Source organism: Ascaphus truei, chromosome 2 (assembly GCF_040206685.1).
Source record: "Ascaphus truei isolate aAscTru1 chromosome 2, aAscTru1.hap1, whole genome shotgun sequence".
NCBI lineage: Eukaryota > Metazoa > Chordata > Amphibia > Anura > Ascaphidae > Ascaphus > Ascaphus truei.
Genome location: NC_134484.1, coordinates 452,786,862 through 452,801,687, shown reverse-complemented (window position 1 = coordinate 452,801,687; position 14,826 = coordinate 452,786,862). Strand labels below are relative to the sequence as shown.

Genomic DNA, 14,826 nt, shown 5'->3' with positions numbered 1-14,826 from the left:
AAGAGCATACAGAAAAATAAACAGTATTTTAAAATATTCTTATCCACTGTGAGGCTGTTAAGGGTCGCACTGAGCAAAAAGTGAATGAAAATTATGTTCAACGATGTCTTCTCCCAGGCTAAACAAACCTACTTTTCTTCACTGATCACCACTCACATGTTAAATGCATGCCGCCTGTTCTCCATCTTTGACTCTCAACTCAGACATCATAGTTACCTGTTTTTATTCCTCGCTTTCACCTCAGGACTATTATAAGACAAAGGTGGATTCCATTTGTCAAGACATCACCTCTGTATCCTCACATTCTACACCGCTTCCTAACTCTCCACCTGCCTTCCTTAACTATTTTTCCAATTGTCACAGAGGGGGATGTGTCCCTGCTGATCTCCTCTTCCCCCTCTACCACTTTCCCTCTCGACCCCATTCACTCCCATCTCGTCAAACCTCAAACCTCTTGCTCCTACTCTAATCCCTACACTCACACATATTTTCAACTCCTCTCTCTACTCTGGTAACTTTCCCTCTTCCTTCAGACAAGCAAAAGTTATACCTTTACTCAAAAACAGCAAGCTTGACCTAACCTGTCTCCCTAATTATCGTCCTGTGGCCCTCTTGCTTTTTGCCTCTAAACTCCTTGAATGCCTTGTATTCTCTCACTTGCTCCATTTTTTCAACTCCTACAGTATTTTCTCCTAGATCCTCTACAATCTGGCTTCCGCACTGCTCACTCCACCGAAACAGCTCTAACTAAAATAACCAATGACCTCCATGCTGCCAAAGACAAAGGTCATTACACTCTGCTTATATTGTTCGATCTATCTGCAGCATTTGATACTGTGGATCACCCTCTTCTATTTCACATTATCCATGCTCTTCATATCCGTAACAAGGTTCTATTCAGGATTACCGCAAAAGCAAAGAAAAAGCAGGCACTGTTTCTCAGGAAAAAAGCAAAAAAATTGAATAAAGTCAAGGAGAGCGTTTGCCCTAAAAAATTATTTCATGGAACCAGCAAACAGATACAGCTACATTACGGGGTGCAAAGGACCCCCACCAACGCGTTTCGAGCGTGAACTCTTTATCAAGGTGACTAACTAATGTACTCACCAGTCAGCTTAAATACCCTTAAAACGTGCTGTCGTCCATTCGCAGTTCACTTCCTGAAACTCCTCCTGAGTGACGCATATGTAATGACGTCAGCACGTTTTGTACAAACTAACACAACTTTATTGACAAAAAACAATCAAATCTTAAAAACGCTATATCCACATAGGAAAAGACATAGGAGCACTAAATATCGTTTTCAGAACTAGAGAAACACAGGAAAAACAAATATAAAATTAAAAAGAAACATCATAAATATATGAAAATCTCTAATAAAAGAAAATAATTGTCTATCAAGTGGGTAAGCTGGTAGCAATGTTTATAAGTGTATACTTAAACTTATTTAATGGTTATAATAAGTATGAATGTCCACTTGAAAGAAAAAAATGTTATAATAAGCTGCATGGTAAAGAGATGAAAACTGAATCAATTCATTAATCTGAATAATGATATTATATGAAAAATATATGTTTATATAATTATAATAATAAATAAATAGTCAATTATATTGTCAATTGAAAAAATTTGCAGAGACTCATGGATAAAGTGCTGAGACCCCATAGGAATTATGCCGCAGCCTACCTAGATGACATTGTTACTGCTGCGGCCAAGTTTATTCGAGCATTTGCCCGTTCTTGGCCGCAGCAGTAGCCTGGCGCGCGCCCGAGAGTGACGGGCGCGCGCCGAAGCAGCGGAAGAGCGCCCTCCGATCGGGGCGCTCTCCCTACCGCTGCCGGGTCCGCCGGGTCCCCCGGAACCCCCTGCCGCTGTCCCGCGATCGCGGGACACCAGGGCTCCCTCGGGGAGCCCCATGACACGCGTGCAGGGGGCGCACGCTCCCGAAGACGCGTGACCGCGTGTCTATGACGCGCGGCACGCCGAGGGGCGGCCACTAGCAAGCCGGGAAATCTCCCGGCTTGCGGATCTGGCCGCAGTGTGATTAAGTGTGTCGGTAGTGTATTTATAGTAAACACTGGCGGGCCCATCTAAATAGGCTGAAAGTGGTCCTCAAATCTCTAAGAGAGGCAGGGCTCACAGCCAACCCTAAGAAATGTGCCTTAGGTGAGGCGGAAACCAAATACTTAGGGTATGCAGTGGGAGGTAGAAAGGTAAGGGCACTAGCCGACAAGGTAGTTGCCCTGAAAGAAGTTCCGACCCCCCAAACAAAAACGCAGGTACGCTCTCTGCTGGGTTTAGCAGGATACTACTGGTGGTTCATCCCCAACTACTCGGAAGTGGCAGCCCCTTTAAAGGACCTCACAAAAAAGTGTGCCCCTACACAAATGGTATGTCAAGGGAGTGTCAGAGAGCCTTTGAGGACATAAAAAGGTGTCTATCACGGGGTCCCGTCCTTAGAATCCCAGACTTCCACAGGCCTTTTGCAGTGCAAATGGATGCATCAGAGATAGGGCTAGGGGCAGTGTTGTAACAACAGTTTGAGGGAGCTGAACACCCTATCCTTTTCTTAAGTAGGAAATTGTTCCCAAGGGAAAAAAAATACTCAGTGATTGAGAAGGAGTGCCTCGCAGCAAAGTGGGCATTCGAGGCTTTAAGACATTACCTGGCAGGAGTCCATTTTACTTTGGTAACGGACCATGCTCCTCTGAAGTGGGTAAATAGTATGAAAGATTCCAATGCTAGATTAACTAGGTGGTATATGGCCCTCCAACCCTTCTCATTTGAGATTCAGCACAGACCAGGAAAAGAGAACGCAAATGCTGATTTCTTTTCTAGAGAAGGGGTGGATGGTCAGCCTTCAGCCGTGCGTAGCCCCAGCCACACACTAACAGGGGAGGAATGTGACAGGGTATATAAAAGCCACCAGCTATATGCCTGGCAGACATATGTTTAGTCTGCAGTGCAGTAGTGAATAGGTTAACTTCAGCTGGGAAGCTCAGGCAATTAGTTGGATCCCAGCTGCCTAATCAAGGTGTGTTAAAATCCCAGGATGTGCACACATGCAGCCTAGCTGGATAGGAGTGAAGTACTGACGTAGATTACTGCTATAAGGTCTGTCTTTTTGTATGCTGTCTGAAGCAGGGAAATACCCTGAAACTCTGGAGAGAGAACAGCTTGATTTAAGGTCTGTTTTGCAAAGTACATGTTTTATGAACTGTTGTGTTTGCCATGCTGAAGATAAGCTATTTTGTTTGCCATGCTGAAAACTAGGAATTTTGTTTTGTCTGCTGAAGAGAAGCTACTTTTGTATTGTGTGCTGTATGTTTTTTAAGGCTATATAAAAAAGCCTTGTCAAGAGACCCCGCGTGTGTAGTTGCATGTACCCTGCAACATGGAGGTAGAGTCAATCTTAAACAGTAAAAAGTAAGAGCTCCCAAGTGAAAATAAATAAATAAGTACATATCTTTTCCCGAGCAATATCAGTTGGTTCTGCATATTGCGGGCATTACATCTGATTGTATGTGTGAATGAAGTGTTCCCATGCCTAAGAACATGAATAAAGATTGGTGTTGTACCATAAAAAGCTTCTGGTGCCCATATTTATCATCGCCCAGCCGACCATCACCAGCACCCTGAGACAAGGTAAATAAATGTTGTTGTGGACATACAAAATACATTGATGTAAACTCCCTGGGAGCCGGGCAGGGAGGGTTACATGAGAGGAGAATGTGATGGAGGAGTCGAATATGTAATACAGGGTGTATGATAGTGCTGCCAACAGTAATATAGAAGGGGCACTAGGTTCAGGATTGGGAGGAAGTACAGTATGAGGAGCTCCGTCTTTGACATGTTATGTTTGAGTCGGCAGAGGGTCATCCAGGATGATATAGCAGAAAGACATTCGGAGACTTTGGTCTGTACAGGTGTAAGGAAGGGGTTGAAAATTAATTTTTTGTGTTATCAGCAAAGAGGTGATAGTTGAACCCAAGAAATGTTATATGATCGCCTAAAGAGGGTATGTAAAGAGAAGAGAGGTCCCAGTTCAGACCACTGGGTTGCCCCCAAAGAGAGATCAACAGAGGATGAGGCTCCATGCAGTCCGAATGGCATTGTCACAAACTGGTATAAACCCATGGGAGTGGCAAAGGCTGTTTTGCACTTGGACGTTTCCTCTAAGGGTATTTGCCAGTATCCTTTTGTTAAGTCCAGCGTGGATATATATTCCGCGTTACCAAGGGCGTCAATTAATTCGTCCACCCTTGGCATCGGATATGCGTCAAACTTGGATACCGATTTGACCTTTCGGAGGCCTAAACAAAATCTTACTATCCATCGGGTTTAGGGACCATAACTAGTGGACTACACCACTCACTGCATGATTCCTCAATCACTCCTAAGTGTAACATTTCTTGTACCTCCTTCTCTACCAGGGTCCTACGACTTTCAGGCAACCTATAAGGACGGGAACGTACTTTTACCCCAGGTGCTGTCTCGATCGCATGTGAAATTAAGTTAGTTTGACCTGGTAAATCAGAAAAAACATCATGGAATTGTGTAATTATTGCTAACAAGTCCCCTTTTTGTTCAGAGGACAACTGTTTACCCATTGGGATTTTATCATCACTCACGTTGTTCTCTCGTGGAGACTGAGGACCCAAGTCCATTTCCTCCTCCACCGGGTGGATAAATAGAGACCACTGCATCTTCCAGGGTTTCAGCAAGTTAACATGGTAAATTTGTGTACCCTTCCTGGACCCTGGTTGAGCGATCTCATAATCCACATCACCCGTGCGTCGGAGTACTTCGAATGGGCCCTGTCGTTTGGCCAGGAGTTTACTCTCGCAACTGGGTAATAATAACATCACCTGGTTTCCCAGGTGAAACACTCTCATGCGAGCATTCTCATTGTAATGTCTCTCCTGCATGTCCTGGGCTGATCTAAGATTCTCCCTAGCAAAATGGCCGACCACATCTAGGTGATTCCTAAGGTCTAGTACATATTGCAGGTGTAAGGATTCGGGGATTGCGTCCCTTGCGGCGCGGTTCCTCCTCTCTACATAACAGTACTCCAGCGGCTGCTGCCACCGATCTGCCCCCTGCTGGTGCACGCACCCCCGCTCTGTTTACAGAGCGCGTGTGCACCCGCTCCTCTTCTACCAGGTCACAGACCTTAGCTCCGCCCCCTCGATCACGCCGCGCTTCCGCTGCGCGCGGCGTGCACGCGTGACGTCGCGCAAGGAGCCCCAGCTGCGAGTCAAGATTGCTGTGAGCCCTTGTCTCTTGCAGCCTATCCTTTGCATCTGCAGAGGCTCCGCCTCCACTCCGCCCCCTCTCCTACTGGTTTCTGTCTCCTATAAGAAACTTCCCCTTCCTGTCATACCTTGCTGAACATAACCTTGTGTAGCCTTTGCGTGTGTCTGTCTTGTCCAGCCCAGTCTTGTCTTATTCTCTGCAGTTAACCTCTCGTGTACCGACCTGGCTTTACATTTGGATTCTCTCTGGCTCTTGACCCCTGTCATACAGATAACGACTACGAGTACCTCTCCAATCAGAGACCACAGGCTTACGGACTCCAACTACGTGTAGCTCTCCAACCCACGGACCCCGGCAAGTATTGTATTAACCCTTTCTACATACCCAGACCCAGCAATGCTACAAACCACCTTCTGGGCTCGCCCCCACTACTATGGGTGTGTGGCACAGTCCTTCCCACCTCAGTGCCGGGGTCAGGTCTTGTTTGTGGGCTCACGCAAGCATTACAGCAGGGAATTCTTAGAAGGGGACTGCTGTTCCTCCCAGGACTTCTTTAGGAGGTCTAGGATACCCCAGGATTGGCGGCCATACAGCAGTTCAAATGGAGAGAATCCCGTGGAGGCCTGGGGAACTTCCCGCACTGCAAACAGCAGAAAAGGGAGAAGTTCATCCAAGGCACTCTTCTCTGAATCTACAAATTTCCTCAGCATCCCTTTTAGAGTTCGGCTAAATCTTTCCACCAATCCGTCAGTCTGTGGATGGTAGACCGATGTCCGAACAGACTTGACCTCTAGTAATTTTAAGACATCCTGCATCAGTTTAGCCATACAATTTGTACCTTGGTCTGTCAACATAACCTGGGGAAGTCCAACCCATGAGAACATCTCCAACAACTTGTTGGCTACTTGCTTCGCCGTTGCTGTTCTCAGGGGGAACGCCTCAGGATATCTTGTTGCATAGTCAACTATTACAAGAATAAACCTGTGTCCTTTCGCAGAAGGTTCTAGAGGTCCTACCAAGTCTACCCCAATCCTCTCAAAGGGAACTGACACCAAGGGTAGAGGAACCAAAGGGGCTGGTTTTTGTCCCTTTGGACTAGTTAGCTGGCACTCCGGACATGCCGCACATAACTTAGCAATATCACTATGCATCCCTGGCCAAGAGAATTGGGACAAAATATGGTCCAACGTTTTATCACTGCCAAGGTGACCACCCCAAGGGACAGTATGGGCTAGAGTGAACACAGATTTAACAAACACCTTAGGAACCACTATCTGTCTGGTGACCTCCCCTGTTTGTGTCTGCCTATTCACCCTATACAGGATATCATTTGATAATTCAAAATGGGGGAATACTATCACCCCTTGTGCATTTTAAATCTGCTCATCAATTTTCACCACCTTGTCATACTGTCTAGCAAGGACTGGGTCTTCCCGTTGCTTCTGGCGAAAGTCAGGGAGGTACAGGTCTGGTAAATCTCCAGGGCCCATATCCTCCTCCCTCAGGCCATCCCCAGCCATCACTTGTGACCTCTGGCTACTAGAATGGTCACCTTGAGACCCAGATTTCTGCAACCAGTCCTGTTTGTCAGAGCGTCTTTGCTTCCGAGTCTTTTGAACCCGGTGTCTACTGGGGAAAAGGTCTGCCGAGAAGGGGAACAGTTTGCCAGGGTTCTCCTGAGCCATAGAATAAGGCTCCTCGTGAGAGACTGGAGCCATTAGGTCCGAAAAGAAAGGCCAGTCCCGGCCGAGCACAATAGGGGCAGGGAGCCAAGGAGTGAATCCTACTTCGAGGTAGGCCTCCTGACCTTTTACCTGTAGCCCGATTTTGGCCATCGGATACCGTCTTACATCGCCATGTATACATTCTATACTCCATGGGGAGTCAAAAGAACACATGTTAGGTGGTAACAGTTCCTGTAAGACCAGAGTTTTCCCAGAGCCCGAATCAACAAGGGCCTGGATAGTTTTCCCCCAAACTGGGCTGGAAGTAGCCAGGGCTTGTAATTTTCTCCAGTGAAGGCCGAGGCGATGGTCCTGCTGAAGGAACAATCCATCTGTGGACAGTCCACCTGCCAGTGGCCTTGTTCTCCGCAGGCGGAACATGGAGAGGGTTCCCTCGCAGGAAGGGGCCGTGGATAACGCTCCGCTGGACCGGATACTGAATACCAGGCATCTGGTGGGTCTTGTGGGCGATGTCCTCGGAAGTTCCTCTCATTTTGCGACGAGCCGACATCAGGAAGGAGATGAGGGTCTCGGCGGGTACCAGCATTTGGACTCCGCCCTTGCTGGAACGACTGCTCGTTCTGTTGGACTTGGCGGTTGCGCATGGACGGGCCATAGGTTCCCCGTTGATCCGACCTCCCTCTTTGGGTGTCCGCAGGTGCCGGTGGAGTCGGACCTGTCGGGTCTAGGACACTCGCCTGTTCCTCAGCCCCAAGGAAGTTCTCCACGAGTCGGATTGCCAAAGCTAGGGTTTCAGCCGCGTGGCATTTTACCCACGAACGTGTGGAAGGGGGTATTATCTGTAGGAATTGTTCCAAAACCACATGCTCAAGTTTTGCCTCCTTAGTGCACTCCTCGGGTTGTATCCAGCGTGTACACAAGTCCAATAACCGCTGAGCGAGGACCAGGGGTCTCATCTTAGCGGTGTACTTCATGTTCTGGAACTGCTGCCGGTAGGTCTCTGGGGTCAGACCTAAGCGATCCAGTATGGCGGCTTTCACTTGTCGGTAGTCCATTGCCTGATCTGCAGGGAGGCCCTGATATGAGGCCTGGGCTTCTCCTATGTGGAGTGGGGCCAAAGCAGTTGCTCAGCGATCTGCAGCCCAGCCCTGAGCTTCGGCAACCCTTTCAAATGTCAGTAAAAAAGCCTCTTGATCCTCGTTCGGAGCCATTTTCCTCAGGAGTATCAGGGGGTTTGTTTGCAAGTTCTGGACTGGCAGACCCCTGGAATTATGTCAGCAGCTTGGCAATCTGCTCCTCCTGTGCTGCCTGCTGCTGGGCTAGGAGCTGGGTTTGCTGCTGCAATAGTCTTTCATCTCTCTCTGCTCGTAGTTGGGCCTGCTCCTGCATTAACAGTCCCTGCTGTTTGGTCTGCTCCTGCTTTAACTATCCCTGCTGTCTGGTCTGCTCGCACAGAAACACTTAAAAAAATTCTTCCATTTTTCTCATCCTTGTGTGTGTGGCCCTTTAACTGCAGGAGCCTTTTGAAAATCCCGGCACTTCTGACACCATATGTTGCAGGGTATATGCAACTACACATGTGGGGTTTCTTGACAAGGCTTATTTATTTAGCCTTAAAAAACATACAGCACACAATACAAAAGTAGCTTCTCTTCAGCAGATAAAACAAAATTCCTTGTTTTCAGCATGGCAAACAAAATAGCTTATCTTCAGCATGGCAAACACAACAGTTCATAAAACATGTACTTTGCAAAACAGACCTTAAATCAAGCTGTTCTCTCTCCAGAGTTTCAGGGTATTTCCCTGCTTCAGACAGCATACAAAAAGACAGACCTTATAGCAGTAATCTACTTCAGTACTTCACTCCTGTCCAGCTAGGCTGCATGTGTGCACATCATGGGATTTTTAACACACCTTGATTAGGCAGCTGGGATCCAACTAATTGCCTGAGCTTCCCAGCTGAAGTTAACCTATTCACTGCTGCACTGCAGACTAAACATATGTCTGCCAGGCATATAGCTGGTGGCTTTTATTTACCCTATCACACTCCACCTCCCCCTTTACCCATGCATTTCTTTATACTGTACATACTAACTACTTATGCAGTTGTATTTACGTGTGCCTAGTGTCACTATTCATAACTTTATATATTTTCTGGGTGATATCTGCATATGGCAATATTGCAGTTTGCCCCGGTTTCTACATATTAAAATGTTCAATTATGTCCTTTACATTTGTATTAATGAGGATCATTGTGTGGCAGATTCTGCCGTTCTACTTCCACTACCTTACACAGTACATGTTTTTGCTTACTTGCAGCAATATAATAACTACGGATGCCTGCGGAATATGTGCACAAGGCAAAAAGGACACGCAAAAGTACAATATTAATGTGATAATCTTCACCAGAATACATCAAATCCAGCTAACATCTGGAAGGTCATCAAGAATAAATTCCAACCTTTTAGCTATCAACAACCATGTAATATGATGTTATATCATTACGGAGGATAATACTGTGACAAATCCCACTGACATTGCAAATGCATTCAATGATTACTTTGTGGGGTGTGCTACTAACTTATTAGCGAAACGCAACCAGAACTACAAACATGAACCTCATTCTGAGAGTATCCCTATAGCCCCACCCTCTCCCAACACTGCTCACAGTTTTCAATTTATCCCAGTATCTGAAGAGGAGATTACACAAGTGCTCCTCAAATTAAAACTAAGCAGCCAGTGTGGACCTGACCTACTGCAATCAAAGTTCCTATGACTCGGTGCCCCAGCCATTGCCATATCTCTTGCTTCCCTAATCAACTCTATTTTGTCTGCAGGCCATATCCCTAAGACAGATAAAACACGAAAAAATAACGCACAACGCTCATAGTGTATTAAATAAAATATACTGTAATATGAAACACAATGGTAAGTGAGTATTCTGCGTACATCAATGTAAGATAAAACCAGCATTCATGGGATATATGTTACCCAAACACCAACAACAGGTCCGGATAAATCAGCAGGGCACCATCTGTCGGTCGACGGGACACTATCTGTTGGTCGACAGGCTCCTCGTTGATATGACACAGCACCTCAGATGGTAGAAGTATAGCCCAGCTGTCCGTACTCACAGTCCAGGTATTTGGACGGTGTATTGGTATCACAACGATTGTAACGTCCCAAATCGATAAACACTGCTGCAGGCTATAATAACCCGTGCCCGGAGGAAAAGTTCACATGCTCGTGCACGGTACACAGTACCTACATGCATCTCTGTCGACTCAGAATGCCCTTGTGGCTCTCAATATGTAGGCCGCACTAAACGTACCCTCAAGGTTTGCATCCAAGAACATATCCGGAATATAAAAAATGGATATTTAAAACATAGTTTGTCTCGACATTACGCAGTACACCATAACAAAGATCCCTCCTCTCTTACCTATAAGGGTATAAAGTTTGTCCCTCGCAATAGAAGGGGTTGGGACAGGGTTAAAGACCTGTCTGTACAAGAGACCTTTTGGATTCATAAAATCGACACCTTGTATCCAAGAGGTCTTAACGAAGACATAGATATTTGGGCCCTATATTAACCCAGTCCGGTGCTTTTTCTTGTGCTTTGTTGTATTTAATATACATATTTACACATTTTATATACACTTTCTATACATGTTTTTATATGTGTGAGTATGTTTCAACATCGAGGTATATCTATATAGCAGTGCCCTGTTCTGCAGGATAACATTGAACATAACATAACATTGAGGGTAGGAGGAATTCCCTGTTTAAATTAGTAGTAGTCTGGAGCTCTACTGTAGACCTAACACAACTGATCTTAGAGTGTATGAAAATGGGGGCTCTGTACTACACTCCTACTTGTTAGGGGGCGCCTTCTTCTGTTATATGCATATTACCCTAGTGCACCCATATCACATCTAATATAAGGAGTGGGTGGTTTCTTCTTTAATTATACTAGGAATGCCTTATTTGGCGAAATATAATCCAACTATTGACTGGGAAGCGCGTTCCATGAAGTTGTCATCCACGTTTCGCAGGGATCAGTGTTTTGCAAAAGCACTCAAGAAACAAATGATGAATCAAGCTGTCTTTCTTTGCTCTGGAGCTTCAGTGATCCACTTAAAGGGATTTCCAATCAAATGAAAACCAAATCCCTGCCCCTTCATGGCTCTTTTGATTGCCAAATTGATGTAGAACCCGGAAATAACATCCCTTACAGCAGAATTTATGCACAGAAGGAGAAATCGTGCATGAGTCACATTGAAGGGCAAGAGTCCAAAGAGAGCTATATGGAAGGGAAATACCTCGGGAAGTTTGGTTCTTCAGGACGTTTTGATTTATCTAAAGATGAAATTGATGCAGATGAAGAAGATGAAAATAGGAATTTTTCAGATAGCGATCCAAGACCTTTATATCTGCACAGTTTCAGCTCAGACAAGGAAAATGAAAACATTGAAGTGAAGAAAGAGAAGCCTGTAAAGTCGTATGTGCTAGCAGGGTGTGGGGAATTGAAGAACGGGATGTGTGTAACGTCCACCTTGGATGGTTCTGGTGACACTTACGCTAACTTCCCAGTGGACTCTAACGTAGAAATAATTGTTGTTAGTAAAATCATTGCTATAGCTGAAGACGTTAAGACCATAAGAAATCAATTCTTCAAATCTCAAAACTGGGAGATGGCAAAATTGAAATACAATAAGGCTCTACGATATGTAGATAGCTGCAAAGCTTTCACGGGAGATGACAACATATCAAAGTTAAATCCTACAGCTGTGAACTTTAACTTGAACAATGCTGCCTGTGAACAGAAGCTGTCTGTCTGAAGAGCAGCAATTGAAAGCTGTCACGAGGCTCTTGAAATCAATCCATCTAGCACCAAAGCACTTTACAGATGGTTTGGAAGCCGGCTAGAATTTAAAGATTATGAACAGTCACCGAAGAATCTTAAGAAGACTCATAAACTAACACCTGATGACAAAGCTATCAGCTGCGAAATACTTTGGGTTAAGAAGATAACTAAGGATACCCCTGAGTCTGATGTCTTAGACTCTAGTATGGAGTGTGAGGTTTGGAACATCCTGATTCTAAGTATAGGGGGAGGGTAATTTTATTTGGTGGATTTGGCAGGTTTTCGCAAAAACCTGTTGGTACAGGGAGAACTAAGAGAGGGAGTACTGTCATTATTCCCTCCTGCAGTACTCCTCAAATACCTGTAGGGGCACTCAGAGGAGTCTAGTTCAGGCCCAGAACTGGTAAGAACTAGAACAGTCTATATGGCCAGCTGCCATCTTAGTTTGGGTATAAAAACCCACCCAGTCTGTTAGTTCTTTGCTTGTCAAACTTTCTGTTTACCGGCCAGGAATCAGGTTATTATTTTTTCCTAGCACTGCGACTTTCCCTGTTCCTTTTTTTCAGGCTTCCAGTTCTGCTGTTCTTCAGGTACATTCTTATTTGATGTCTTGTATTCCCTTTGCACTATTTCTCCCTGTTTATTATTTGTCCCTTGATACTTTTGCTGTGCATCTACTGTAGCACTGCAATTCTTACAGCTAACCTTGTTTTGTTCTGTTGTTTCCCTTGGCATTATTTGCCCCCTGTCTTTGTTTGTTCACTTAGCTACCATTGCATGTTTCATATAGCTCTGTACACTTTGCAGTCTCCATTTTTGTTTGACCAGTTTTGTTTTCCTATAGTGAAACAATTTTGGGCAGTTTTTACCTACTGGGTTTCCATGCTACCTCTGAGGGTTCCATACATCCTGATATACCTGGCCACCAAGTATCAATGATCTTGGAACTTTTTGAATTAAGTCCATAGAAAAATGGAGATGGGATGTAGTGCATTTGGAAGAAAAAGGACAATCTGTCACGGAACCTTCTAAATTGCTTTAAGAGGAAAGTGCTTGACAAGTTTATTCTACCTGTGCTCAGGTATATATGTGAAACTTGGATGCTAAATGCAAATATAATTCAGAAGCTAAAGACAACTCAAAGGAGTATGCAGTGATGTATGGTTAGTATTACCCAGAGAGACAGGAGAAATAACAAATGCGTTCATCAAAAAAGGAAGTAAGCCAGCCAATCAGGAAGCATGTCTTCCTCCTTTTTTGACGATGTCACATCACTCCAAAAAGGAAAGGCATCAAATGGTACATCCACCAATCCTATTGGTGGATGTACCATGTGATGTTTCCTTTTGTTTTGCTGAAGTGACGTCATCTTAAAGGGAGGGAAGCATATGCTACTTGATTGACTGGCTTCCCTCCCTTTAAGATGACGTCACATCATTAAAAAAAAGGAAACTATCATGTGGTATATCCACCAATCGGATTGGTGATGTACCATTTGTCAGTCAAATGTGACGTCACAGGCCTGTCATGTCTCATTTGACTACAAGAATCCATCAGATCAACATCTCTGGGACCTGTTGGAGAACAAAGAAGAAAAGAAAGAAGAACAACTGTACTCACCGGAGATTCCTCAACAACTGAGGATCATGGACTTCTTTGCATCATGCTAATGAGGATCATTACATCATGGGGCAAGAGTTGGTGCCGCTGTTGGATGAGGAGGAAGAATGTTCATCCCGGGAAAAGTAAGAAACACATTGATTGGTTTTAATTTAATTGTGTATTTTATTTAGGATGCTCATTGACTGGCAATGTGTTTATCTATGCCCCTTTGAGAATTTAGATAACCACATTAACTAACAAGGCATTTTTTGACAAATATTTTAGCTTGCCCATTCATTGCCATAGTGGCAATCTGTGCCCATATTGTGGGTATGGATTCCCACTGTGACAATCAATGGGTAGATGGGGTGGGGGTATGTGTCCCATGGAGGGTTGTTAGGCATCCTGAGTGGGTAGCGGGAGGGAGGTTTAACCCCCTAATTACCAAAGCAGTTAATAACGCTATGGTGATTAAGGGGTTAAAGGCTAGTAGTTCGTTTTTTTAATTTTACTGTCGGTGCTCACTGAAGGCGAGGAAGACAAGGATGGACTTCATCCTGTCAGGGGTAAGTACAACTTTTATTTGCTATATGCTGGATTGGTAATGTTTTATTTTTTAATGGGCAAATGCGCTATTATCCAGATCTGGATAACAGAGATTTTGCCCATTACTATACTATATGTGTTGGGGAGGGGGGTGTTTGCTGTAAAGGGGGTAGGTAGTAGGGTGCCCATTCATTGGCATTGGGGTTATCTTTGCTTATATTGAGCGCATACAGTATGTAGCCACACTGGCAATCAATGGGTGTATTGGCTAGTATTGGTGTTCCTATTGTGTTTTAATGTTTATTGGTTGGGTAGTGGGAGGTGTTAAACCCTTTGTTACCTTAGTGGTTACTACCACTAAGGTAATGAAGGGGTTAACACCCCCGCACCGTGCATCCTTCCTGGTAGGCCTAACCACCTACATGGGGCAACTACCCCCTTCACCAGCCCACTTTACCCTGAATAAACCAGGCACACTGGTTTAACCCCTTCATTACCTCAGCGGCTAGCCACTAAGGCAATGAAGCTGCTTTTATTTAATTTTAATAACACCGTAATGAAGCCGAGGGTCTCCGGAGCTGAAACACGTTAATTTTAGTCCCTAGGATCCCCTGCTTCCCAAGTTACAAGCTCCGTTATGGGGTGCCGGTATCTCCCTGTATTGTTTAAATTTACCTGTGTCACGTGACTGGGGCATTTAAACATGGTGGAGAGGGCCGTGACTACATCTCCATTTTATCGTTATCCCAACATTATAGACAAAATAAGTCGACTTACAATTCCACTTCGTGCCATATTTAGGATCGTAAAAATATTAACAAATCACTACTTATTCTTTCGATAGTAATGCACCCTAAAAATAAAAATTCT

General features: G+C 44.8%; 1 pseudogene; it reads left to right on the top strand.

Moving 5' to 3' along the window:
- Positions 1-11,098: 11,098 nt before the first annotated feature.
- Positions 11,099-12,064, top strand: LOC142488285 (peptidyl-prolyl cis-trans isomerase D-like; annotated as a pseudogene).
- Positions 12,065-14,826: the final 2,762 nt, after the last annotated feature.